The 5000-nt window shown below is 53.3% G+C and overlaps 1 non-coding gene across 1 annotated transcript in view; it reads right to left on the bottom strand.

Moving 5' to 3' along the window:
* LOC126315972 (small subunit ribosomal RNA) overlaps positions 1–1233 on the bottom strand; it is a 1893-nt gene extending 660 nt beyond the window's left edge. The window contains exon 1 of the ribosomal RNA XR_007556068.1: positions 1–1233. This exon is cut by the window's left edge and continues 660 nt beyond it. This is a non-coding gene — a ribosomal RNA (small subunit ribosomal RNA).
* Positions 1234–5000: the final 3767 nt, after the last annotated feature.

Genomic DNA, 5000 nt, shown 5'->3' with positions numbered 1-5000 from the left:
TCCGTCAATTCCTTTAAGTTTCAGCTTTGCAACCATACTTCCCCCGGAACCCAAAAGCTTTGGTTTCCCGGAGGCTGCCCGCCGAGTCATCGGAGGAACTGCGGCGGATCGCTGGCTGGCATCGTTTATGGTTAGAACTAGGGCGGTATCTGATCGCCTTCGAACCTCTAACTTTCGTTCTTGATTAATGAAAACATACTTGGCAAATGCTTTCGCTTCTGTTCGTCTTGCGACGATCCAAGAATTTCACCTCTAACGTCGCAATACGAATGCCCCCGCCTGTCCCTATTAATCATTACCTCGGGTTCCGAAAACCAACAAAATAGAACCGAGGTCCTATTCCATTATTCCATGCACACAGTATTCAGGCGGGCTTGCCTGCTTTAAGCACTCTAATTTGTTCAAAGTAAACGTGCCGGCCCACCGAGACACTCAACTAAGAGCACCCTGGTAGGATTTCAACGGGGTCCGCCTCGGGACGCGCAAGCACGCCTTCGGCTCGCCCCACCGGCAGGACGTCCCACGATACATGCCAGTTAAACACCGACGGGCGGTGAACCAACAGCGTGGGACACAAATCCAACTACGAGCTTTTTAACCGCAACAACTTTAATATACGCTATTGGAGCTGGAATTACCGCGGCTGCTGGCACCAGACTTGCCCTCCAATAGATACTCGTTAAAGGATTTAAAGTGTACTCATTCCGATTACGGGGCCTCGGATGAGTCCCGTATCGTTATTTTTCGTCACTACCTCCCCGTGCCGGGAGTGGGTAATTTGCGCGCCTGCTGCCTTCCTTGGATGTGGTAGCCGTTTCTCAGGCTCCCTCTCCGGAATCGAACCCTGATTCCCCGTTACCCGTTACAACCATGGTAGGCGCAGAACCTACCATCGACAGTTGATAAGGCAGACATTTGAAAGATGCGTCGCCGGTACGAGGACCGTGCGATCAGCCCAAAGTTATTCAGAGTCACCAAGGCAAACGGACCAGACGAGCCAATCCGATTGGTTTTGATCTAATAAAAGCGTCCCTTCCATCTCTGGTCGGGACTCTGTTTGCATGTATTAGCTCTAGAATTACCACAGTTATCCAAGTAACGTGGGTACGATCTAAGGAACCATAACTGATTTAATGAGCCATTCGCGGTTTCACCTTAATGCGGCTTGTACTGAGACATACATGGCTTAATCTTTGAGACAAGCATATGACTACTGGCAGGATCAACCAGGGAGCTGCGTCAACGAGAGCTGAGCAGCCGGCCGCCCGGGAGTGTGTCCCGAGGGCCCGCGCGAACACGCAAGCGTCCGCTCAATTATTCTGCAAACAGGAGGAGGCTGAGCTCCCCTGCACGATACACCTCGAAACCCTCTCAGGTCCCGGCGGCGCGCAGCGCCGTCCTAAGTACTTGGTCGGGTTCGAGAGAGGCGCAATCGCCCGGAGATAGGCGAGTAGACGCTTTCAGTGCGAACACCCGTGCTCCCAACTGAGCTTGCCGCTGCCGACAGAGGCCCGGGAGCGTGCTGTCGTGGCATTGCCGGCGGGAAACAACACGCGCCACCTACGGTGACCGGCAGCTCCAACGCCAGCGCCACAGAAGGGCAAAGCCCCACTTGGGTGCAGAAGCGAACTCTCCCAGCACAGCGCACGCGCCAACACGTCCGCAGAGCTGCGATACAAACCACCTGCGAGAACCGCTGGGGGCGACCGAGCAGCAGACGGCGTCGCGACGCCGAGTGCCGGGCGGCGGCGCATCCTCAACGCACACAGTCCGCAATCGGACCAGCACACTGCAGATGTCCACCGCGCTTCGCACCGGGCTCGGCAGAACCCACTTTGGCCGCCTGGCGCCGCGCGCAGGGTGCGCCGGCGCATAGCTGGGACGCCAGCCGGGCCCGTCGGCCGGCGCTCCTGCCACTGGGCGCCCCCCACCAGCCGGCTGTAGTGCGTGCGCTCACGCAGCGCGCGGCCAGCACGCCGGGCGGCCCCCCCTCACCGGCCGGGGACTGTCCCGCCAAGCCACAGCCTCGTATCGCTTCATACCCACATGGCCAACTCAGGTTCGGGGGCATGGCGGGTACCGCCGAAACAACCGGTTCACAGATGTACCGATCGTCGCTATCACCGATGCACCTGCAGCGCGAACAACCGCTCAACAACTGATTTCCAGTTCATTTGCGGATCTTTGGCAGCAAACGTATACGTCAATCTACATTTGCGAAATCTACGATTCTGGCATGCCTGCATGTTATGTGTCACGACACGCTACATCAGCCCACATACACACTGCGGCATGTACACGAGAGAACACGTGGAAGATGGTCCGCGCACGTGTGCAATGTCCCTTGCGCGGTCGACTGTCAACCGGCCTCTGTAGCATGTCGCAGATGTGGAACGCGGTCCACCGTGCTATCATGTTGTGTGGGGCAATACGATTAAATAGGAAAACCCTCGTCGCTACATCAACAGACGGCTCACGCTGATTCCCGGCAGAGGGAGGAGGGGGGGGGGGGGGGCCAACATGCAATACTTTCGTCCGTACCTACTTACCACATGTCTGTACGGCGTACAACAGTGCAATCTCGCTGTAATGGGGAGACGAGACAAGTAGCATCGTGCACAACATATGGCCCTTATGATTCGCCATTGTAGGGCGCAGCCGGTGTACGGTCAAGCATGTGCCACATTATGTCACTCAGTACGTAACGACGGATGATCAGTGTGGGTTACGCGTACATCAGCGGACAGTCCACACAGGCCGTACCACAACGTACACTGACTGCATCGACAACCGAATGCAACTGAACAGCTGCAAGGCTCATTTCACAAACAAACGCCTGACCGACCAGCTTGGAAGGGCAGGAGGGGAGGGCGATATTCGTTCTGTAGCGGTACACCCTTCCAGTGGTTAGCGGGACTGTGTAGAAAGTACGCAACACTCGAAAATCTGTCTCGCGTGTGTTACGCACCATGGCATCAAGAAATACACATGACACCAGAGGATCCAAGCAGTGAACTATGTTCAGAGGGTTGCTGTTAGGCAAAGCTACATTCCTGTGACGTTACATGTGACAGTTAAGGTGCAGTGTAAGTTAGGTTAAGGTGCAGTGTAAGTTAGGTTAAGGTGCAGTGTAAGTTAGGTTAAGGTGCAGTGTAAGTTAGGTTAAGGTGCAGTGTAAGTTAGGTTAAGGTGCAGTGTAAGTTAGGTTAAGGTGCAGTGTAAGTTAGGTTAAGGTGCAGTGTAACTTAGGTTAAGGTGCAGTGTAAGTTAGGTTAAGGTGCAGTGTAACTTAGGTTAAGGTGCAGTGTAACTTAGGTTAAGGTGCAGTGTAACTTAGGTTAAGGTGCAGTGTAACTTAGGTTAAGGTGCAGTGTAACTTAGGTTAAGGTGCAGTGTAACTTAGGTTAAGGTGCAGTGTAAGTTAGGTTAAGGTGCAGTGTAAGTTAGGTTAAGGTGCAGTGTAACTTAGGTTAAGGTGCAGTGTAACTTAGGTTAAGGTGCAGTGTAAGTTAGGTTAAGGTGCAGTGTAACTTAGGTTAAGGTGCAGTGTAACTTAGGTTAAGGTGCAGTGTAACTTAGGTTAAGGTGCAGTGTAACTTAGGTTAAGGTGCAGTGTAAGTTAGGTTAAGGTGCAGTGTAAGTTAGGTTAAGGTGCAGTGTAAGTTAGGTTAAGGTGCAGTGTAAGTTAGGTTAAGGTGCAGCGTAACTTAGGTTAAGGTGCAGCGTAACTTAGGTTAAGGTGCAGCGTAACTTAGGTTAAGGTGCAGCGTAACTTAGGTTAAGGTGCAGCGTAACTTAGGTTAAGGTGCAGCGTAACTTAGGTTAAGGTGCAGCGTAACTTAGGTTAAGGTGCAGCGTGGGTTAGGTTAGGGGCCAACGTGGGTTAGGTTAGGGGCCAACGTGGGTTAGGTTAGGGGCCAACGTGGGTTAGGTTAGGGGCCAACGTGGGTTAGGTTAGGGGCCAACGTGGGTTAGGTTAGGGGCCAACGTGGGTTAGGTTAGGGGCCAACGTGGGTTAGGTTAGGGGCCAACGTGGGTTAGGTTAGGGGCCAACGTGGGTTAGGTTAGGGGCCAACGTGGGTTAGGTTAGGGGCCAACGTGGGTTAGGTTAGGGGCCAACGTGGGTTAGGTTAGGGGCCAACGTGGGTTAGGTTAGGGGCCAACGTGGGTTAGGTTAAGGGCCAACGTGGGTTAGGTTAAGGGCCAACGTGGGTTAGGTTAAGGGCCAACGTGGGTTAGGTTAAGGGCCAACGTGGGTTAGGTTAAGGGCCAACGTGGGTTAGGTTAAGGGCCAACGTGGGTTAGGTTAAGGGCCAACGTGGGTTAGGTTAAGGGCCAACGTGGGTTAGGTTAAGGGCCAACGTGGGTTAGGTTAAGGGCCAACGTGGGTTAGGTTGCCAGAGATGTGTCAAATCAGGATGTACGTTTGGCTGGTGTCAGGTGGTGGGTTGGTTCGATGCCTTTATAAGGGGTGTGGCCAAAGGGTATTTTATTACTTGTACCTTTTGTGTTGTGGCGTGGCGTTGCGTCCTGTGTTGATACTGGGTGGACCACTGTGGGTGTTGCTGGCTGATTTGAGCTGCGTTGTTTGCGGGTGATGTGAGACATTCTGTCTTATTAGTGGACGTGACGTTCCTCTTGTCGTTGTTTGGATAGTGTCCTGTGGCAGCGAGGATAAAATGGATGTTGTTGAACGATAGTGCTTTGGTGCTTTCGCTTTGTTACACACAGAGTGGACTGTGAGATAGGGTGACTGGGTCGAGTGCGGTTCACACTGTCCTCCCCAGTTTACAGTATGTATCATCTATGTATGTGGTCCTGCATCATTTACTAAGGAGGGACGTCAGACGACTGAAATATTAGTTATGTACTGATGTAAAGCAGAATGCTTACCTTCCACCAGTGGGCGAGTATCGACTCTGCCCCAGAGTTGCCACCGCAGGAAGAGGTGTCGGAAACACTACCCGCACACCGTCACCACTGTGCGGGGGGACGGACCC

This window comes from Schistocerca gregaria, unplaced genomic scaffold (assembly GCF_023897955.1).
Source record: "Schistocerca gregaria isolate iqSchGreg1 unplaced genomic scaffold, iqSchGreg1.2 ptg000581l, whole genome shotgun sequence".
Classification (NCBI taxonomy): domain Eukaryota; kingdom Metazoa; phylum Arthropoda; class Insecta; order Orthoptera; family Acrididae; genus Schistocerca; species Schistocerca gregaria.
This window is presented reverse-complemented; position numbering and strand designations above follow the sequence as displayed.